The 24,590-nt window shown below is 38.3% G+C and overlaps 1 protein-coding gene and 1 pseudogene across 1 annotated transcript in view; one reads left to right on the top strand and one right to left on the bottom strand.

Annotated features, from left to right (window-relative positions):
- The window catches only part of CNTN6 (contactin 6), a 284,097-nt gene that overhangs the window by 237,193 nt on the left and 22,314 nt on the right, over positions 1-24,590 (bottom strand).
- Positions 360-17,962, top strand: LOC123607214 (annotated as a pseudogene).

The raw sequence follows: 24,590 nt of genomic DNA, 5'->3' as shown, positions 1-24,590 counted from the left end.
ATAAAAATATATATTAAATCTTACACTTACGTTTAAAAAATTGATCTACTTATTTAGAACTGGAGTAGGGTGTAGAAAGTGACTTTATATCAATCCATGGTTAAAAAAGAACACAACACACACACATGGGATGATTCTAGCCAACATTCAAGACCTGCCTATTTTTTACATAGTGGCCAAAAATCAGATATAACCAAGACTGCATTAATAAAAGCATAGTGGTCAAAACAAGGGAGGTGTTATTTCTGTCTTAACCTATACTTATGTAACCACATAGAGGGACTGTATTCTCTTCTAAACATCATGGTTTAAGAGGAATTTTGACAGATTGAAACTCCCTCCTGGGGAGCAGGGCGAGGATGATGAAGTGCCTGGGAGCTTATGAGGGTCAGGAGAAAGAAATGAGTGTGTTTAGCCTGGAGAAGAGACGATTTAGCTGGCAGAGGAGAGCCATCTTCAAAAATGTGAAGGGCTGTCTTGTGGAAGAAGGATTAGACTTATTATTTGTGTCTCAGGAGAGCAGAACTGTGACCAAAGGGTAGACATTTCAGGGCAGCAAATTTCAGCTTAATATCAGCCCAGAGCATTTTAACAAGTAGAATTGTTTAGCCAGTGGTTAAGTATACTGGCTGTGAAACCTAGGCAGCCTGGGTTTCTATCACACAACCTACAGATGTTTAATAGCTTTGTGACTTTAGAGGAAGTAAAATGGCCTCTCTGAGCCTGAGTTTCACGATAATTGTAATGGAGAGAGGAGTATCTACTGCTTGGGGTTTATGTGAGTATTCCATGAAATTGTTCCTACATAGAGTAAAAGTGAAATGGTTTCTCCTTGAGATACCAAGTTCTTTATCATTACAAGTATATGAGATGATATACTTTTCTGGATATTATAGAGGGCACTTCTGCATCAAGGAGAAGGTTAAACTAGATGGCCTCTTAAGCCCTTCTACACTTGTAGGTGTTTTATTCTATATAAAAGCAGGAAGCCAGAAATCCCCTGGACCAGGAGTCATTAAGCAGTGGTCCAAAAGTGGGATTTTTCATAGCAGAGTGTTTAAACATTGGGAAACCCATATAAAAATGAACATTTGGGCTTACCTTTAACTCTTTTTCTAATGTTTTTATTTATTTTTGAGAGAGAGAGAGAGAGAGAGAGAGAGAGAGAGAGAGAGAGAAAGAGAAATGGAGACACAGAATCCGAAGCAGGCTCCAGGCTCAGAGGTGTCAGCACACAGCCTGATAATGTGGGGCCTGAACTCACCAACTGCAAGATCATGACTTGAGCTGAAGTTGGATGCTCAACTGACTGAGCCACACAGGCGCCCCTGCACTTCTCTTGAAATATCTAAAGATTTTGCATCACTGGGTTCATGTTTCCACACAGTAACAACACAACAAAAAATAACAACACAACAAAAAAGCATGAGCAACGACAACCAGTCTTGGGGGTGCCTGGGTGGCTCAGTCGGTTAAACGTCTGACTTCAGCTCAGGTCATTATCTCTCAGTCTGTGAGTTCGAGCCCTGCATTGGTCTTGGAGCCTGTTTTAGCTTCTGTGTCTCCCTCTCTCTCTGATGCTCCCCCATTCATGCTCTGTCTCTGTCTCAAACATAAATAAATGTTAATTTAAAAAAAAAAAACAGTCTCAGGAATGTGTGGCTCTTTTCTACTGTGTGCCTTAGTCTGGAGGACCTCAACTGTCTAACACTGAGTCCATCTTACTCTTTCATACCACCTGCTTGGTTTCTGCCATCTCTGCCTGATACCACCTGGACAAGATACCTGGAAGCAGAGTCTGTTTGGATTGTATGACAGCATAGAAAAATAGAAGGAGGAGGAGCAAGAATGAGATACGCGGGGGCTGACTGAAAGGGAAGATCACAAGAACAGTAATATGACTATTCTGAATACGGACCAGGTACCAGGCTCTATGCCATGGACTGTACGTGCACCATCTCACCTAATTTTCACAGCATCCTATGAAGTAGGTACCATGACTGCTCTCATCATACAGGTGAGGGAACTAGAGCTGGGAGGGGTAGGGAACTGGACAAAGCGCACCCAGTGGCAGAAATGTCCCTTAGTGGACTAGTATCTGTTCATATCCATAGCCTGTTGCTTTCTACCACAATGGTCAATTTTATAGACTTTACAATTTTGCCCAAAGCTGGCTCTGGGAGATTCAGTTCAAATTTCTTAGCATTAAAAAAAGAAAGATCTTTCCATATTAAAGTTGTAAATGGATGATTCCGCCTTCAGTGTGAATAATTTGACCTGTTATAAAGCTATATGACGCTGGGCAAGGGTTTACAGTGTGTGCTTTTCAGGCTTAAAAAAAAAGCAGCATGCAGTCAGATATGCAAAACACTAGGTTAAATGAGGTAAACAAATTGCTTTCCTGCAGGATTTTCCAGGGTCTCTTCTACTTGGAAGTATAACGTAACATTGGAAGAGAAAGGTATAGAATGTAGCATTTCTCAGACTTCTATGATCTTGGGATCCTGTTTTCTGCAGTGCGTTTTCTAGGGTGAATGCTCCATAAAAACACTTGGGGAAAACCTGATCCAGACAAAAGAGCCCAGGACCAGAAATGCTAAGGTCTCTGAGTCCCACCTCTGCCAATAGCTAATGATATAATGTAAGTCTTGCAACCTCTATTCTTAGGTTGCTTACGGTAAATATTGGGACAGTAGTTATCTGTCCTACTGGCTGCTCCTACTTTTGTAGGGATCAACTAAATAAAAGATTTGAAAGAAATATCTAAGTTGGAGAAAGCCCAAGATATACATAAGGGATTAAATTACTAAAGTGTCTCTCTCCTGCATAACTGATCAGGAAAATTGGCTGAATTCTAACCCCTTTCATGCCAATCAGTGATTTTCTGACCACATTTAATAGTGTACCTTCTTTTTTTAATGCCTAGGTGTGTGAATTTTCTGACCTTCCTGGAAAAGAATTGTGAAAAGAAAATCTATATATTCATATCGTTATGAATACATTAAGACTACGCAGTTACAGGCTCTCTGCTGAGAAAGAACACACTTTCTTCCAAGGCTATACATTATGGGAGAAAGGGTAAAAAAAATAGTGAACACTCACAGCAGGATGTACACTGATTCCATTCTGTTCCTTTTGGTTAAGGTTCATGGTCCCCGGCCCCTGGGCAATTGGACCTCTTGCCTTCTCTTCCATCAACCTGTCCCCTGATATGTGCTCCCATTGGCAGTCCTGACCTCATGGAAATGGGAGTCACCTCAGGAGGAAAATGCAGTTGCCTGTCAACATTGTTATTACAAAAGTCTGGGAAATTCCTCTGCTACTGAGTGGCTAGAATTTTGAAAATAATAAAAATAAAAAGGAAAGAAGGAAAAAAATGATTCATTTGGGAACAGGGAATGCCATTATACCTCAGTCTCTTAAATGCCCCATTCCTTGATGTTTTGGAGTTACAGAAATGCTGATCAGGATCTCTTGTCGAAGGTGTGTTATTCCTGTTAAATACATGGGCCCTGAGAGGAGAGTCTGTGGCAAGAGGCATGGGGGACTGACTTCATTCCCAGGCCTAGGCACATTCTATCTCCTTTGGAGATAGCCCCTGAAAGCTAAATAAATGTATCTGTGGACCTGATGAGACACTTTCCCAAGGGCAGGGTGTTAAGATATTATCACAGATTCCCCCCACTTCACATCTGCTTCTTGCCCTCTTGCTAAGAAGACTTAACTGTCTTCTACTATTTAAAAAAATATGTTTATTTATTTTTGAGAAAGGGAGAGACCGAGGGCAAGTAGGGGAGGGGCAGAGAGAGAGGGAGGCACAGAATCTGAAGCAGACTCCAGGCTCTGAGCTGTCAGCATGGAGTCCAACATGGGGCTCAAACTCATGAACTATGAGATCATGACCTGAGCTGAAATTGGATGCTTAACCGACTGAGCCACCCAGGCGTCTCCCTTCTCATATTTAAAACTCCTGTTTTTATAAATTGTACCTACTTTTGTTAACTGATTTATAGTGTGAAAGGTACTTTCTCAAATAAAATGTCTCCTTTTGATTTCTTAAATATACCAGGAAAAAGAAAGTGAGGCTTAGAAAGATTAAGGAGCGTTCCTAGAACCCCACAGGAAGGAGTGTCCATACTCTTTTAAAAACATTGGTTTGTATTTTGCACCTTACAAATTTGGGTGATTTGAGACAACACTGTGATCCTAATTTGCATTCAGACCTAGGTGAGCCTTGTGAGGTGTTAACAGTGGGGAGGAAGTAAAAAGATGATGTGAAAACCATACTCAGAGGAAAGGAGAAGTGCCCTCTGCAGAACATTCCCAAGGGTAGGCTGGCCCAGAAAAAATGAAGGACCAGGAATCCAAAGGGCTCAAAGAGAGTCCACCACTTCCTGTAATCAGCAACATAATTTCAGTAAATTCGGTGACATTTTGGGTCTCAGAATTCTAAACCGAGATGGGAGAGCAGGCAACTCAACAGATAACTAGGAGGGAAACTTCCAAATAATGTAACACTACTTCAAGTGTTAGGTCAAAAGCACATAGATAGTATGTACCTGAGCTGGAGCTTGTACCCAGATCTTTTTTTTAATGTTTACTATTTTGAGAGAGAGAGAGAGAGAGAGAGAGAGAGAGAGAGAGAGAATGAGCAGAAGAGAGAGGCTGAGCGAGGAAAGAGAGAATCTCAAGCAGGCTCAGCGCAGAGCCTGATGAGGGGTTCAATCTCACAGACCATGACATTATGACTGAGCCAAAATTAGGAGTCAGAGGCTTAACCGACTGAGCCACCCAGGTGCCCCTGTATCCAGATCTTTTGATTTCAAGACAAGGGCCCTTTTCATATTGTACACAGGAAGCACAGGATTGTGGTCAGCTATCTGGATATATGTGTTTGGAATTACTCTGAAAATAATACAAATTGGCTTCTAGCATAGGAGGCAGGGTGAATGTGAAGGTAGTTTGGGGAAAAAGTTCTAAGGAAGGAAGGGCTAAGGAGACTAAGGGCAGAGTGTTGCTCTCCAAGATGACATTGGTTCTGTCGGACAATCCATGTCTCAAGGGAAATGAGAAGAAAAATAGTCATTGATTCAGTGGTTCTGTGGACTCTACAAGAGATAACAGTGGTAGGAAAGAGTCCATTCTTTGGGGGCGCCTGGGTGGCGCAGTCGGTTAAGCGTCTGACTTCAGCCAGGTCACGATCTCGCGGTCCGTGAGTTCGAGCCCCGTGTCAGGCTCTGGGCTGATGGCTCAGAGCCTGGAGCCTGTTTCCGATTCTGTGTCTCCCTCTCTCTCTGCCCCTCCCCCGTTCATGCTCTGTCTCTCTCTGTCCCAAAAATAAATAAACGTTGAAAAAAAAAGAAAAAGTCCATTCTTTGTAGCCAAGCTGCTAATTTGAGTCCAGCCTCTGTCTCTCACAAGGAGAAGACGTCATACAGGTTATTTAATGCTTTTGTGCTTTAGTTTCCTTATCAGTAAAATGAGGATAATAATAATCATAGCATCTTTCCAGGTTTAAGGTGAGGATATGTTAATTGATATAAACTGCTTAGAACACTATCTCATATGAAGTCAGGACTCAATAAATAATAGCTGCTATTATTACTGTCATCATTATTATCATTACTAAGTACAAAAATAAAAAAAAAATAAAAGATCATAGCATTTTCAGGGATGCTCCTGTCTTTGATTATGTTGGTCCATCTTCCAAGAATTCTCTTATTTTAGCATTCTGCCAAGATTCAATGACCTTTATTCCATGAAGATTTCTATTATACCTTCATTAAGAAATGCTTTTGCTTTCCTTGCAACTCCTAATGGATTTATCTTTAATGAAGGAATGGATAAAATATTTAAATATGGCTGCTTTTTTCACGATATATTTTGTATCATCTATTTTTCAGGGTTGTGTTTGTGTGCATGTGTGTGTGTGTGTGTGTGTGTGCCCTTGTACACAGGAGGGGTTATGTTACAATAATTCACTGAGTAAATGGGTGATTTGTTGGTACTTTTGAGTGACTTAAATGTATTTCAGGGTGTTATGGGAAAAGCCATCCACAAGCAATAATTTTGAGTGTCACTGTTCTCTTTGTTATCTTGATGGAATTTAGTACAATCTCCTTGAAGGGTGGTGCACTAGACCTTTTAAATAAAGGGGATGAAGAGAAGTAAGTACACTTAACCTGGACTACCTGCCTTCAAGAGATTGAACTGTGGAGAATGAGAAAATAAGAGATGGAAGAACTCTTTTTGCACTACAGTGACTCAAGGCAAGAATGATATCACCCATGCACCTCTTCACATCTTTTGTACCCATGTGTCTGGTGTGGCATCAATGGGACAAGTCACTCTCTACATCTCCAGAAGTGCATAGCTTCTAGGAAAAGGCAACAACTTCAGATTCTGCATCTGCATCTCCAGTAGCTTAAACCTGCCCTCCCAAATACCAAATGGTACCCAGGCACAAGACATTTTTGGCCTACTGGTTGCCAGCAGATTTTAAAAGTTTGAAAATGTATTGATCATGATGCAAGACGTTATTCAGAGGTTTCAGCCTCAAAGACATACAAGCACAGCTGCATATTTCACAAGTTTCAGGCCCAATCTGATTGTCAATTCCCAGAAAACACTAGTTTTTCAGTGGATGTACATATACAAATAAACTAAGTGTATACAGAAAAGCACGTATATCTTTTCTTTCCAAATTGCCTTCCTTCACTCTACCTGATATAAACTCCCTGATGTCCTGGCCAGAGTAGTATTTTTGGCACAATATTGTTCCTGATTTCTCTATTGCCTCCTGGGGACCTGCCTTTCAAACATCTAATGTGAATATTCTCATGAATGCCAGTGATATACAGCTACATTTTTCCTTCAAACTTTTCATCCCCCAGGCACTCTGAGTACTCTGTGACTACTTCCAAGATATCCATAAGTAGATGAATAGCAATTACTTGTAATAGAGGGTAGAAAAGGCAAGGGCATTTTTATTGGTTCTGGGAAGATTTAACTACATTGATACAGCATTTACTGAAAATCCCCATCACCCTCAGAGGATGATGAATGGCCACCTCCATCTCAGCTCTGCCCCGGGAGATTCCTGGGTACAAAGTGCCCTGAGGTCTTCCTTCCCACACAGAGAAATTTGTCTCCATTCATTCTCACATGTTAACTTCACTTGAGTTTAGTGAGCAGTGAACACTTTATTCACTCCCAATTCAAATCAAAATAAAGGTTTAATTTGCTTCCCCGTCTTCTGGGCCTAATTTCCCTTCAATGAACACTCATACTCCCATTAACTCAAGGAGAAAAACCCCCTAAGTAGCCTTTGATTAGACTCTGAAGGACTAACTGTTCATGTGGAAGCTTGCACACAGCTCCCACCAGCATTAACAAGAAAATCCTTTTGTGGATGTACCACATATCCCAGGGCAGAACAGACTATGAGACACGACCAGCAGACTTTATGTGACCAGTGGCCCATAATTCACAGTTCACCTACTTCTGAGTTCAAGTGTTGAAATTCTAGGATACATATCAGTCCTCCAACTCCCCAGCAGACCTACCATTTGCAGGTAGAATACCAGGACATCAACTCTTGCTAAGTGTCAATAACTTTTATCACACAAGAGATATCAGAGCAGGCTTGAGCAGAACTTGGTTTTATGGAACATCTCCAGGGTCTGCTTCTTATGTTAATGGGTCAGTCTCCCAGATGAGAAAAACAAAACAAAACAAAACAACAGTTCTCAGTACCTTTGCTGTTCTTTATATTCTATGACTTCCACTTATTATGTATATTCAAAGAATGTCTAGAGACAAAGCAAAAAAAGAAGCTCCACCTTAACAAAGAAAGGACTTACTCTCCCCAAATCTAAATTGAATTCCACTTGTCACGGTTGTTATAAACCAACTTAGAGTAAGATGACGAGTTGTATGTTGGCACAGAGGTAGAGCCTTACCTGTATATGTGTGTATCTTTTCATGCAGGTGGATTAATTTCTTTATCAGACATTATTTTCTTCTTTTGAGTTCCCCCCAAAGTAGACTGTGAATTAAGGAGATGAATTCAAGAAGTTGAGTTGGGAGGCAATCCCGAGAAACACCAGATGGGAAGTGCTTTTTCAGACAGAGGATGAAGATAAACGTTTGTTATCAGGCCTGTTATCAGTGTGCTCAACTGAACCTCAGTCTTTCCGGGAAACACTGGGTACAAAACAAAGTGCAGTTATCCCAACTGAGGGGCACAGAAGATGGGTATTTATTTATAGTTTCCCCATCCATTATTGATTGAGTGTTGCTTCTGGAAGCATTAACTCTCAGGCAATTCTACTTTGTCTTGCATGGAGGAAAGCATGTTTCCCAAGTGAGAAAATAGTCAGAGACAGTTAGGTTTCCACAGTAGTAGCTTCTCTTCAGGGTTGTACTGGTGCATTGTGGGGGTGGATACTGGGGTGGGGGATTCATTCAGCAAATGGACAGCATCTGCTACAATTATTAAATCTTTGCCATCTATTAGACATAGGATTAGATATTAACCTTAAAACACAGTCAGTGCCTTTTATAAAGACTAGACTTCAAAAAGGATTTTTATTACGAGAATATCAAGGTTATTGCTATTAATCAATCTTCTTCTTTTGCAATTGGCTTTTTCATTAAGTAAAGAGAAGGTAGAGAAGACAGGACTTTTAAAAGATAAATCACACTAAATATTAAGATTTGACCTTTCAAACCAATTTTCAAACTCAAATATTAAGGAAACATATCTATGTCTACCTAGACATATATGTATGCATATATTCAAAAGGATTTAGTAATTGACAAGGGTAATGATGAAAAGTTAAAAAAGAAGACAAGATATTTTATACAAATAAAGAGTGCCTAATATTAAGAATTTCCAAAAGCATGACCTGGGATTTTCAATCAATAACTACTGATAAATACACAGAAACTCATATCTAAAACCAATTCATGTACCCTTAACATTCAAGTTATAGCATAGATGCCTCCAGCAGTTCTCATGTAGAAAGTGTTATATGTACCAACACTGATTCTGCAAACTTGTTGGAGTTAAGACAAACTTATTTGTATAGCATTTTGAATATTAGAATGCATTTCACATTCATGTTTACTTAAAATTCACAAATACATGTGAGAAAGGTATTATTTATATTTTAGAAAAAAAAAAAAACCCTAAGAGATGAGAATGAAAAATAACGTGACTTGCTTTACGTCACAAAACTAGGGAACGGTGAAGTCAAAAATCAGCCCCAATCTTCTAACTTGTGCCTACATGCACAAAGACAATGCATCCATAGGCACTATTTCACTCGGAACTTTTGGTCAGACCAACAGGACCAAATTTCTTGAGTTGCATGTGAATGGAGTGTTTCCTGGGATGCAATATGTTGAGTTCTATAATCAGGACCATCCCAGGAAAATGGGGAGAAGTGAGACCTCTAAGTGGCCCTTAATATGCAAATAATTTTAAAAGCACATGCTGAAGTCTTTGGCACTTGTACTGTTCAGTATATGTTCTCCAGAGTCACAGTTCTATAATAGCACCCTTCGGGTCCTTTAAGACTGATATTTTATAACTCTCCTTTTCAAATGAATCCATTTTTCCCTAAATGATTTCCAAGAATGGCATTAGCTATGTTAGCATTCTAATATCCTTCCTAGAATGTATTTTTACTCATTTTTCACTTATATCCATTTACATAAATATGAAAGAAACCATACAAATAAAAGAAGGCATATACCTAGTTGTTCCGATATTGAAACGAAGATTAGATAAGAAATGAAAAAAAAAAAAAACCTACCTATCCAAAATGGCTTCATAGAACTGAATAGTACACAGAAAGCTTGAATTATTAGAAGTCCAATATCTTTCAATTTATAATTTGAATACATTTGGGTTGCTAAAGGGACAATCAGAAGTTCTAAAGATATCATTTGATCAAAAACTTCAGAAACAAACAGCTCCCACAATATTGCTGTGTAATAGTGTGTATATCTATAGAAAGCTGTTAACATTCAACAGGAAAAGAAAAATAGGTCAGTAGCTAGTGACTTTATCTTCTTCAAACCAGCATAGCTGAATTCCTTACTTTTAAACTCAGTGATTCCATCCTTGAGGCTTCTATAGGACAATCACTTATATATATACCTAAGTTTTGCTATAGGTACTATCTCTAATTTTCTGTGTGTCTTTGAGAACATACTTTGCTTGTTTGCATGCCAGTTGTTTACCTGATAAATCATGGAGCAGGGAGGAAATTGAATAGATTGAATTAGAGAAGTTGACCTGATGACAAGGATCATGATAGTTGGCCCTAGGTTAATGGAGGATCACAAGGTGGGTGGGCCCACTCAGTATCTTAGCCACACAGGTCCTCCTGTTCACTTCAAGGTATCATCATGTGGGCATGAGTGTAACAAAGTAAGCATTATGTAACAAAATGTCAAAAACACAAAGTTATGGTGCCTAAGTAATGTTGGCAGCTGTGGTATGAAAAAATATTCTGATGTGAGAGAAAGAAAGATAGCAATTTAAAAATGATGAGGTAATTGATGCAGATATTGACTGTATCTCTATAATTGAACCAATAATAAATTCATTAAACCATTTCAAGGTAAAATCTAACACTAGCTAGAGGGAAGGCCATTACGTAAGTCTTGCTGGCACATACTTAATTTAGAATGTTTCTTGTAGACAGTGCTTCCCTGCTATAAAACTTTTGAACCGCTAGGCCCAGGAGTGGTTACTCACTCAATTTAAAAAATAAATAGCCTTTGCTACCACTCTCAATTTTTTTTTCTTGAACAATATATGTTATATGTATATTCACATAAATTGAATGGCTATATCAAATATTGAAGTTTCATATACTGAAAATATCAGTTCAACAATTGCTTTAGCTTAATGGAAGGCCTTAAAAAATTCTGGGAAAACAGAAAAGATCTTCTCTTTATAAGTTAAGTTGTCTTACCCAGTGGGCAGGAATTCAACAAAAAAAAAAATACATTTAATGCTGAGAATACTTTATATCAAAGAAACAGATTAAGGGGCGCCTGGGTGGCGCAGTCGGTTAAGCGTCCGACTTCAGCCAGGTCACGATCTCGCGGTTCGTGAGTTCGAGCCCCGCGTGAGGCTCTGGGCTGATGGCTCAGAGCCTGGAGCCTGTTTCCGATTCTGTGTCTCCCTCTCTCTCTGCCCCTCCCCCGTTCATGCTCTGTCTCTCTCTGTCCCAAAAATAAATAAACGTTGAAAAAAAAAATTAAAAAAAAAAAAAAAAGAAACAGATTAAAAAGTAAAAAAAAATTAATCATTGTGTTCCTTTCGTATACAAGACATGAAACTAATCTATTGGCTTCACAAATTTCCTCTGGTTGTGTCAGCCTAATCTAATAATTGGCTCTAGTTGAATCTTACGATTATAAGAAAATAATCAGAGAGGTCTATATGCTTACATATATTTCTGACAGTAGATATCAATACAGATACATTTGACTTGAAATGTTTAGAACTCAAAGATTTTCTATAACTGAAAATCGATTTGGCTTATGACATACAAAGTATCAATCTTATGGAGTTTCTTCCTTGTATCCTTATATAATAATATTATTGGAGTTTGCCTCCTTGTATCCTTACATAATAATATTATTGGTACATAATAAGAAACATTTCTATGAAGTTCCAATTTAATTAATAAATCATTTATTATAATTGACAGATAAATTGTGTTTTTGTGCTTGTATAATTATTATCAAACTGTGCTAGGGTAGGTCCTTTATTTTTTTTAAGTTTATTTATTTATTTTGAGAGACAGTGCTTGAGCAGGAGAGGGGAAGAAAGAGGGAGAGAGAAGATCCGAGGTAGGCTCCTCACCATCAGTGCAGACCCAGGCGTGGTGCTCAAACTCACAAACCATGAGACCATGACCTGAGCCGAAACCAAGAGTGGGACACTTAAGTAACTGAGCCACCCAGGCGCCCCTAGGGTATGTCTTTTAGGCAACCATGTTTCCACATCTCTTAGTTGAGGAAAACAGGCATTTTTAACTTTTCTATTATATGTGCAAATAAATAAGTACTTTTACAAAAGTATGTATAAAATATATATGGTACATATAAAACATAGGAAATGTATCTACTCATATAATTCATATAGCATATATAGAATATTATTATAACAGCTATATATTGATTATATATTATATATTTCTATATTGTATATAGCCAATATTATTGTATGTATGCATAGATATATAGATACAAATACATACAGCATTTAGAATGGTTAAGCCACCAGTGTTGTGTTGACAACCTATCAGACTATTAGGAGATAAGAGGATTCAGGACTAATGAGAAAAGTACTTTCTCCAAATGGCTTTCCTTCTATCCTTCCTTTGGTCGTGTGGGAAGTTCCTAGCTGGTGTTAGCAGGAGGAGGCATGTGGAAGACACATAAGAAGAACCACTAAATGTAAAGGTTATGCAATCTTTATGAAAGCTTTTTTCATTTTTTATTTTTGGCTTTACCCAGGGTATTATTTTAAGTCCCTAAAATGTGCTATCTGCAACCAAAAAAACTAATTTAACAAATATTGATAAGCGCTAAGTGCTCTTCATGTTAGTGATTAAAAAAAAATAAATAAACAAGGCAAACATGGCCCCTGCCCTCTTGGAGCTCTTATTCTAAAGACGGTGTTAGCAAAGACAAAAAGAAAATAGCCAGAATCACAATAAATAAAGATTGCATTAAGTACTAAGAAGGCAGTAAATGGGGGCATCTGGGTGGCTCAGCTGGGTTAAGCATCTGACTCTTGAGTTCAGTTCAGATCATGATTTCACAGTTTGTGAGACTGATGCCCACGTTAGGGTCTGTGCTGATGCACAGAGCCTGTGTGGGATTTTCTCTCTCCTTTCTCTGCGTCTCCCCTGTTTGTCCTCTCTCTCTTTTTCGAAATAAATAAATAAACATTAAAAAATGGAAGTAAGTGGAATAATAAGACAGTGACCTGGGGTATAACGAGGTGGGGAGTCATTGCTCTCTTTTAAATAAGCTGATTAGGGAAGATCAAATCTCTGAAAATCCTTCCACCTAAATATACTGCTAAAATATAGCCTTACTGTATGCTAAGACGAAGGTGAGGAATGAGCCTGAAGACCAGATTTACCTTAACCAGAATTATGAGAATTATTTTAATAAGCATCTATAGTCAGTACATACTCATATCCATGTATACTTTTTTTAATGTATCAAGTACTGATTAACTTTCTTTTCAGTTCTTTACATTGCAGAACAGGAAATGGAGGCTCAGAATGTCTGTAAGCAAAATAAGTTAATAAAATCTGAACCTTCTCCAAACAGTTCTCAATTTAAATATTTGGACAAATGTACAGGAAGACAAAAATACTCTGAGGAACATAATATGCATTTAGAAGATTGTTAGATCTTGGCAAACTCCTATAATTCTAGAGTTTTTGGTATGTAGCTAATGGTATAAGGAAACTTGGAATTTTGAAAAATGCTAAGAAACATAGAAGCAAACTAAGTGAAAACTACAATCCCCAAAAGACAGAACACACGTAGCACACCATAATAACATGGTGTTGGCTTCTGTCTTAAATCTTTTCTCCTAAGATGACACTATGTGAGGGTGTTGGGGCTGGTCAAGTAACCATTAGGATATATTTTCAGCACTTTGATTAGATTAAGTGAAAAAGTAGCCTTTGATTTACAGAAATTCACATCACATTCAACTCCTACTTGAAACACTTCTGGTCCTTAGAGCAACACTGGAACTTGATGCATCGTGCTGACACTATGACTTATTTTTTAATATTTGTAAAGGGCAATAAGTGAGAATGAGTTCTTATATCATTTTACAAGCTGGATGGCTGGTTAGTAGTCATTTTTATTCTGACCTGGCTTGAACTTGCACAATACTCACATCGCCCCTGGCATTTGACTGTGTGCAGATTACATTTTGTTTCTCTCTCCAGAAATTGGACACTGCCTGGGAAATCAGAAATTTCCTAGAAAGCCATATTGCACGCCTATTGATTTAAGAGCCTGACACGAGCTACTTCCTTGTATCCCAAATTCCATTTTCAAACTTTGCTTGTATATGTGATAATTTATTCAAGAGCCAGTTCTAAATATTAGTGCTCTGAAACTCTGGGTCTGTGTCTCAATCTTTGAATAGACACTGGATCAACCATTTGATAATTAAAAAAAATCAGATATATTAATAACTAATTATGGGTGAGGCAGAGTAGCAAAAATTTACATAACTAAAATTAAAATATTTTAATTGGTTACTTATATTTTAGAGACACATCTGAGGTGTTACACACTTAAAACACTAACTTACATTTCTTAATTCCCATCTTTCCTAATGTTGCAGGTAAAGGAAAATGAATTTGGGATTATTTGTTTGTTTGTTTGTTTGCTTATTGAGAGACAGAGTGAGGGGCAGAGAGACAGAGACAGGAAGAGAGATAGAAGCAGGGCTCACCCAAAGTGGGGCTCATGTTGACCCAAAGCAAGGCTCATGCTCACCAGATGTGGGGCTCAAACTCACAAATCATGAGATCATGACCTGAGCTGAAGTCAGATGCTTACCTAACTGAGCCATCCATGGCCCCTCATTCATTTATTCTTGTAACACACACACACACACACACACACACACACACCACAACAAAAGAAAACAAAAAAAAACCCACAGCAAACAGTATTGGGTATGATTCTCCAAGACTTTAAAGAAATTTACATGTCATTTTAATAAACTCTGACAAATGCAGTGACATAAACAGGGCTGGTGTTTGGTAAAAATGCTTTGAAAGTACCTTTCTTCATCTAAGGGGAATCAGAAAAACATCCTGGAGGAAGTAACTGAGATGTGAAGAATGAACGGAAGGGAAACCTAGTGATGGTGTTGGGGAGTGAGAAGGAGAATAATGTTCTGATCAGAGGGAAATATATGTGTAGAAGATGAAAGTAAAAGATAACTCGGATGATAGAACAAACTAAGTGAGGTTCACTATGGCTAGAGCATGAAAGAAGAGGGTAGGAGAAGGGTGAGGTGTTTTGAGGCAACAGAAGAGATGAAGATCATGTAACAACCTAGAAAGAGAATGGCTGTATTCACTGGAGGAAGGCTAGCAGCATTGTCATAATTAAGAGTTTATCGACCTGAAAAATAATGATAACTTGTTATGGCTAATCCAGAGTTGTGTGGAGGAAAAAGAACTGTCCTGCCCATTTTAGACTGTGTAGCAACACTCTGGCATCCACACACCAGAGGCCAGAAGCACATTTCTCCAGTTATCATAATCAATATCTTGACATTGCCAAATCTAAGGGACAAAATCACCACTGGTCCAAAAGCACATTAAGAGGATTATACAACATGATCAACTGAGATTTATCCCAGGAATGCAAAGATGGTTCAACATAAGAAAATCAGTGAAATACACCACAGAGACTTAAAGAATAAAAACCATGATTATTTTAATTGGTGCATGAAAAAGAATTTGACAAGGGGTGTCTGGGTGGCTCAGCTGATAAAGCACATGGCTCTTGATTTCAGTTCAGGTCATGATCTCACGGTTCCTGGGATCAAGCCCCATGCCTGGCTATGCACTGACAGTGCAGAGCCTGCTTGGGATTCCCTCTTTCTTTCTCTCTCTCTCTCTCCCTCTCTCTCTCTCTCCCTCTCTCTCTCTCTCTCTTTCTCTCTCTCTCTCAAAATAAATAAAAATTTTTTAAAAGGATATGACAAAATCTAACACCCATTCATGATAAAAACATTCAGAAAACTAGGAATTTTTCTTTTTAACTTTCTCAAGATGATAAAAAGAATTTAAGAAAAACCTACAGCTAATATTATACTTAATAGTGAAAGACTGAAAATGTCCCAACAGGATCAGAAATAAGACATGCATGTCTTCCTTCACAATTGCTATTCAATATTGTACTGGAAAGTTCTTTAGGTAAGAAAACAAAAGAAACAAATCCAGGAGAAAAACAAAACCATCCCTTTTGCAGATGGCATGATCTTATATTAAGAAATAAAACAGATGAACACAGGCGAAAGGGAGAAAAGGAGAGAGGGAAGCAAACCATAAAAGACTCTTAACTAGAGAGAACAAAATGAGGGTTGTTGGAGGGCAGGTAAGCAGGGGATGGGCTAAAAGGGATAGGCAATAAGGAAAGCACTTGTAACGAGCACTGAGTGTTAAATGTAAGTGATGAATCACTCAATTCTATTTCTGAAATCAATATTACTTTATATGTTAACTAACTGAAATTTAAATAAAAACTTGAAACAATAAATAAATATTTTAAAAGTTAAACAAAGAAAATCCCAAAAAATCTTCAAAAAAGCTAATAAACAAATTCAGCCAAGTTTCAGGGTACAAGATCAATACATAAAAAATATGTAGTGTCCTTTGCACCAATGAACAATCTAAGATGCAAATTAAGAAAACTATTCCATTTACAACATCATTCAAAAGAAGAAAATACCCATGAATAAATGTAACCAAATAGGCACAAGACTTGTACACAGAGAACTAAAAAAAAACTGCCAAAATATATTAAAGAAAACCTAAATAAAAAAAATTCCCACGTTCATGGATGGGAAAACTTAATATTGTTAATTTGTCAATGTCAACTACTTAATGTGATCTACGGATTCAAAGCAATACTTACCAAAATTCTAATGGCGTCTTTTGTAGCAGTGGGGATTTTCATACATTGCTGATAGAAATGGAAAATGGAAAAACTACTTTGGAAAATGTTTCTTAAGTTAAAAATGCATATAATCCTTTAATTACAGTCTTAGGTATTATCAAAGGCAAATGAAAATATTTATCTACTGAAATAATTTCTCAAAAAAGTTAATAGCAACTTTATTCATAGTAGCTCTAAACTGGAAGCAATCCAGATATCTCTCAGTAGGTGAAAGGGTAAACAACTAATAGTATATTCACATAATGGAATACTGCTGAGCAATAAAAAGGAACAAAGATAGTAATACAGGCAATTACTTAAAGGAATCTCAAAATTATTATGCTAAGCTTTTTCCACCCTACGCAGAAAGGGGTCCATATGGTGTTGCTCTGAGTTCCTATTGTAGTTTAAAGGGAAACTTTCATAGTGTCTGGTGCCCTTGATGTCCTGCAAGTGAAGGAAGACAATGTCCTCAAAATCCTTGCAGCAGGAATCTACTTAGGTGGCACCAACCTTAACTTCCAAATGGAACAGTACATCTACGAAAGTAAATGTGACGGTATGTACATCATAAATCTCAAGAGAACCCGGGAGAAGCTTCTGCTGGCAGCTCAGGCCACTGTTGCCATTGAAAACCTGGCTGATGTCAGCATCACATCATCCAGGAATAGTGGCCAGCTAGCTGTGCTGGAGTGAGCTGCTGCCACTGGAGCTTACCTGTTGCTGGCTGCTTCAGTCCTGGAACCTTTACTAACCAGTTCTAGGCAGCCTTCTGGGAGCCGAGACTTCTGGTGGTTACTGATCCTAGGGCTGACCACCAGCCTCTCTTATGTTAATCTGCCTAAAACTTCTCTGTGTAACACAGATTTTTCCTTTGGGCTATGTGGACACTGCCATCCCTTGCAACAACAAGGGAGCTCACTCAGTGGGTCTGATGTGGTGGATGGTGGCCCGTGAAGTTCTGCACAAGTGTGGCACCATTTCCCATGAATACCCATGGGAGGTCCTGTCTGATCTCGACTTCTACAGAAATCCAGAAGAGATGGGAAAGGAAAAGCAGGCTGCTGCTGATAAGGCTGTGACCAAGGAGGGATTTCAGGGAAAAGGGACTGCTCCAGTTCCCAAGTTCATTGCTGCTCAACCTAAAGCCCCAGACTGGTCTGAAGATGTGCATATGCCCTCTGTGCCTATTCAGCAGTTCCACACTGAAGAATGACCCACAGCTCCCACTGCTCAGGCCACCGAATGGGTAGGAACAACCACTGACTGGTCTTGCACTGCTTTTCCACAAAGAGCAAAGGCAAACCAAATGGAAATAGTTTCCGAAAGTTGAAAAAAAAATATGCTGAGCTAAATGTCAAGCATAAAAGAGTACCATACTATACAAAGCTCTAGAGTCCGAAAACAAAACAAAACAAAACAAAACAAACAAAACTAATCTACAGCAATCAAAGTCTGATAAGTGGTTTTGGGTATGAGATGTGGTAGAATTAATTCTGGAAAAACAGATCAAGAAAGAACTTTGGTCCATGGTAGAAATAATCAATATCCTGATGAAGGCAGATAGTTACAGGGGCATATACATTTTTCAAACTCAAATTTAAAATATGTATGTACATTGTATGTGAATTATACCTCAATAAAGTTGATGAAAAGCATATTCTGGAGAGAAGATGGAGTGAAAGAAATGTACAAATGAAGGGTAAGAAGATAAAGAGAAAATATATTTATCTAATGCTTGACTTTTGTGTGTTTATGTACATTAGCAATTCTCTTTTAGGCATATTGTTGGCTTTTTTCTTTTTCTTTTTTTTTTTTTTTTGTTTGCTATTAGTCTAATTTACTCTGTTCTATTCACACTCCCTTTCAATGTTCCTCAGCACCTGGTAATGACACCTCAGTTTAGCCATTTGTCAGAACTTTTAAGAAATAATAAAAATACCTAAATATGTATAATTGCAATCATGGAGTTTTTAACTTGAAAGAGTTCTAAGAGTTGAGCTGCACCAAGTAGGCATTCTCCTTGGATTTTACAATTTCCTATCTCTCTTGCACACACATGCGCACGCGCACGCACACACACACACACACACACTTTTCTAATGTTAATATTTCTCTTTCTCTATGTGACTAGACATTAATGTCCTAAGGGCTAAAATCAGACCATCAACGGATACGTAAAATGACAGTCATGTTATGATCTATATCTACACACTTAGAACTGAAATCATCACTTTACTAACAGCTTAGCTTAAAAATGTGTATTACAATGATGTGGAAGAGGGAATCTGAAGGAGCCTGTTACACACTCTCCAACAGCCCCCTCTTTCACTTCTGCCACACTGACTTCTTTTCAAAATCATTCCCTAAGTGGGTGGAAACATTTGAAATGGATCAGTGAATTTTACCCTTTATGTATGATCCTATAAAACAGTAGCCACTCACCATTCTCACCTTATAAATTTATGGATCAGAGATTACATTTGTAAATAAAAGAAAACAGGGAAAGAGAAATGACATTTTCTACAGAGGAATTGGAAAGCAGCCATCTTATTAACACGAAGGTCGTCGGTCTGGCAGAAAACCTTAATAACACAAATGCTAAACGTAACTCTCAGATGTCTCTTGGAGTTGCCAAAATCATTTCCATTAAATTATGAATTAGAGAGACCTGATTGTATGAAAGACAAAGTGGCCAGTACTTGAACTGAGGAAAACAACATGAATTGGATTGGTTTGGGAAATAAATAAATATTCAGCCTTTCAGCAATTATGCTACCTATATTGACCACCTGTCCACCAACCATAACCTCAAAAAGAGAACAGAATAATAAATGAGAAAGAGTTGGAAAAATTAATGACAAGAAGTCATTTATCTACAAGGGCTTATTTTCTGCATTTGTGAAAGCAATACTTTACGGTCCCTGATCTCCTGGTTTTGGTATTGGTTGACCTGACACCCAATTTTTGACCACACCTGATTTTTCTTCACTGAAACCTCTATCAAAAAAATATTGAATTATCTCAAGAATAGCCTGCTCAATACATTCTTTAAAACGTTTACTTATTTTTAGGAGGGAATTTTATTTCAAATGAAACTACATTTTCTCCATTCTTCTTCTTTTTTATTGACATGACTATTCCATTAATCATACAAGTCAAGTATTTCAGAGTAACTCAAAGCCCCAAGCTTTCCCTCCCACACCCACAAATTTAGTTAGCTATTAAGTCTTCTAGATTTAACTTCTATTCTACCAAAGTCTTATTTTGACCCTTAGAATCACGTCTAAGTTGATAACTGAGGTGCAAAAGACTTCCTTCATATTCTGGCCTTTAACAATAAAGAGGGGCGCCTGGGTGGCGCAGTCGGTTAAGCGTCTGACTTCAACCAGGTCACGATCTCGCGGTCCGTGAGTTCGAGCCCCGCGTCGGGCTCTGGACTGATGGCTCAGAGCCTGGAGCCTGTTTCCGATTCTGTGTCTCCCTCTCTCTCTGCCCCTCCCCCGTTCATGCTCTGTCTCTCTCTGTCCCAAAAATAAATAAACGTTGAAAAAAAAATTAAAAAAAAAAAATAAAGATAATAATAATGGATTAATAATTAGTATTTAGCAAACATTACTATGTGCCTGGAGCAGTGTCAATAATTAGCTGTGCCACATATGGATTATATGACTTAATCCTCCTGAAAACATGGGATACACATTTGTTTATATTGGCTTTTCTCAACCACAGACTCTGACACTAGGACTTGCTTATCTGGGATGTGATTATAGGAAGCACAGGTGAGATTCTGGGAAATGCAAGACAGAGACTGAAGAAAACCTCATAACATGTCACACTGTTCCTCTGCAGATGCTGTAAGGAACCACACAGTGTGCACTTCAGTATTGTTCCATGAAGGGATGGAAAAGGTGGCGTATTACTGACCTATTCCTTTACTTCATCTGAGAATATTAAATCCCTGGCACTTCTGGTCATCACTTCCAGTTTGCCTTCTGTGTTGGAGAGCAAACTCCTGGAGGCTCTCAGACAAGGAAGCAGGGGTAACACAGGAACTTGAAGAAGGGAAGCTTTGGTTTCTCCAAAGGGATCTGTGGGTGACCTTAGAGGCATACTGACAGGACATGGATTAGTCTCCTACAGTACTAATTAATGTCCCAAAGTTCGTAATGTGGAAATCGATACAGCACCTTAGACAGGCTAACTAACTTGGCCAAGGACACAATGCAAGTTGTTTAGCCATAGTACAACAACAGGATGTAGAGTCCAGGGCCTGAAACTTTGACCATTGGGCCACATTGCACCTCCGCCTCTTAACTGTCAGCCATATTGCAGTTCCACGGACAGACTTGTTATTTCTGATCTTTGCTTTTAATCGTCCTTATCTCTCTGGCTACTATGTTCTTCTGTCCTTGCTAATCTTGTAAACACCAAATAGTATTCCAAACCTCGATCAGAAATCCTTTCTTTTTATTTTTAAAATTTATTTATATCCTTATCCAAGTAACACACACAGATATAAGAAGCCAAAAGTGCTAGAAGTCTGAGCATAATAACAACAATAAGGAACACAGATCTCCCTCGTCTGTACAAGTATCTACTTTCACTCTTAAAACTCTTTCCACAGGAATTTACCTCTCTGCCTTTAAATAATATGCATGTTATGACAACAACTTGATTCCTAAGACAGCATCCTCCATTGACCTACAGTTATGACAGGTGACAATACGACTCTCCTACATCCCTATTGCCCACCCCCTCATCCCACCACCAAGGTTCCCAAGCAGAATCCTATCTCAGTTTTTCTTTAACTCCACATTCAGTGTTCAAGCGGCTATGACTACGCAAATACTGTCTACAGCAGATCGAAATAACATGATCACATTTTCTTCTTTTTTTGTTTTTTTAACAATTCTCTGTTTCTTTAAGAGTTAATAATTTCTTCACAGCTTTATTTCCTTTGATGTCTTCACATGTATGAATGAATCTCCCTTGCTTTTCAAGAGGTCTGTAAAACCCTTTCGCTACAATGTCTTCCTGATGCATCCTGTCAAATAATCAGTCCACTCTGTTCACTTCCCTAGAGCTATTTCTTTGAAGTCCTTCAGAAGTTGCTCCAAGATGCATTTGCTCTTCTCCAGGCTTGTGGAAGTGCTGTTATTCATCTCTCTTATTGGTTCTCCTGTTTCTTAGGCTCCATGACTTTGACTTCCTTTGTTTATTCCTGAGTATTTGGAGCATTGCATCCAAGGTCTGATTACAGGGAGTAAATTTCAAATTAGAGTATGGAAAAGTGTTCATTTTACCTTATTTATTTTTATTAAAAAATTTTTTAATGTTTACTCATTTCTGAGAGATATAGACAGAGCGTGAATGGGGGAAGGGCAGAGAAGGAGGGAGACACAGAATCCGAAGCAGGATCCAGGCTCAGAGCTGTCAGCACAGAGCCCGACATGGGGCTCAAACTCACAAACTGTGAAATCATGACCTGAGCTGAAATAGGACCCCCAACCAAGCAAGCCACCCAGGCGCCCCAATGCATTTTACCTTCTTATTTGCTTAGGATATTCGTTCTATTCCTATCGTGCCAAGAATTGGCTCTGCATTCATTGTGTTGGATATGGGAGTCCTTTGAATCCTAAGACCTATACTTTTTTTACAATTGGGCTATTTTTGTCATGATATGTTTTATATTCTTTCCCCCTCTACTTTTTTTTTCCTTTTATCTTGTCTATGTTTTAGAAATTCCCGAGGATGTTGAACTTCATACATTAATTATTTAACTTTCTTATTTATTGCACTCTTACCAACTTATTTTTATTTCTAGTTTCCTTTCTGTATAATTCCCTCAACTTTAATATTACAACTCTGTGCTGAATGTAGTTTTGTGTTGTTGTCATTTTTGTTATTTAGCTATCATAACTTAAACTTCTAAAACTTATTTGTAATTCTTGTATTGTTGGTGTCTTTTTATTTAACTTCCTTTCCTTGGATGAAAAAGCTTTTATCATCTTTGATTTTTTAAAAATTTAAAAATTTATTTGTTTTTGAGAGAGAGAGAGAACATGAGTAGGGGAGGGGCACAGATAGAGGGAGACAGAGAATCTGAAGCAGGCTACAAGTTCTGAGCTGTCAGCTTAGAGCCTGATGTGGGGCTCAACCCACGAACCATGAGATCACGACCTGAGATGAACTCAGATTGCTAATGAGTATGGCCACCCAGGTGTCCCGCTTTTATCATCTTTATTAAGAAATTGGTGATATTTTTGAAGTTTGGTTATTTTTTTTCTTTATGATGCCATTTTAATAGTTATTATTTAGTTGTAGGCCTTACCCTCTTACACTGAGAGGGCTTCCTCAAATGTCTAGTAATCCTAACTGTTCATTCATATATCTGTATTTGTGGATGTGGTTTATTGGCTTGTGGTCTTAATTCTTAGGTTTTTCAACTTTATCCATTCTTTACTGAAAAATTCCTAAACATGAGTATTTCTGACTCTACAATTGGAGTCTTTCAATTTCTCTGCAGAAGGATCAACTAAACGCTCAGTTTTCTCTCTGTAATCTCATGCTATTTCATTTTCTAAGACTGGAAGTTTACAACCTCTCTAGCTCAGTTCCTCTGCAAATATTCCTGCAATTTCCCATGGGCTGTGTGTGTGTGTGTGTGTGTGTGTGAGAGAGAGAGAGAGAGAGAGAGAGAGAGAGAGAGACAGACAGAGACAGAGAGAGACAGAGAGAGACAGAGAGGAGACAGAGAGAGAGCGCGACAGACAGACAGTCCACTGACAGGAAAAGGTGAATACCTGGGAGCCCACGTTGAAGACTTTCAAATAAGCCTTGATTTTCAGTCTCAACATCCCTGCTCCTACCAACTTTCATGCTCCAAGGTGGCTTCCGTTCCTGATCCTTTTAGGAGAATCTGCAATATCATTCACTCACCTCTTGCAGCTTTCTTTCTGTCAAAGCGCTTCGCTGTGACTTTTTTCATCTTTGTATTTCTTTTCACTATGTAGCCTCCTGCTTTGTGTTCCTGTATTTTTGAGTTACACCAGACTCTGTTTCATTAACAATGGAATTTTTGTTTCTGCCGCTTGTCTTCCCAGTTTTTCTGAGTCTTTTTTAAGGAGCACAGAGGGTGAGAAATCTTTTTCCTGAACACCTTGAGATTAAAAAACTTTTTCACCAAGTCTTCTTTCTTGGCCATCAATAGCAATTATTCTTTACCTCTTCTGAGCTAACATTTTACTATGTCTACATTTATGTTCTTTTATTGATTACATTTATCATGACTCTTTACAGATCTCTGTATTTCTGTTGACCTATGAAACAGGAAAGTTTTCTTTTCTTAAATTTATAGCCACATAATTTCACATAGGAGCTAGCACATAGAAGGTGCTTAATAACCGCTGGCCACATTAAATTAATAATGGAGAAAGTAAGAGGATGTCATTACTTCTTTTCATCTCTACCTTCCTGCAACACACAGAAACTCGGCTTTCAACATCCCCAAGGCTTGATTCATCGGGTGAATAAAGTCACAGCTAATAACAAACTGCATTCAAGTTATGTGATGGCTAGATAGGAAAGAGGCTCACACTGGTGAATACAAATACAGAACTCTTCAATTAATGCTATCACTCACCCTGCCATTGCAATCATCCCTCTTTGCAGTTTACTTATACCCTCCTGTCCTGCCAGAGTCTGTGACTAGAACGGTGAATATGCATACGCCCACACATAACTGAAGAGTCTATTCTTTAGTACATGGATTGCAGGCCACCACCTTCTTGAACTCTTACCAAGTTTTCCACCTGGAAACCATCTCTTTCTTGGTTGAATTC

Source organism: Leopardus geoffroyi, chromosome A2 (genome assembly GCF_018350155.1).
Source record: "Leopardus geoffroyi isolate Oge1 chromosome A2, O.geoffroyi_Oge1_pat1.0, whole genome shotgun sequence".
Lineage (NCBI taxonomy): Eukaryota > Metazoa > Chordata > Mammalia > Carnivora > Felidae > Leopardus > Leopardus geoffroyi.
This window is presented reverse-complemented; position numbering and strand designations above follow the sequence as displayed.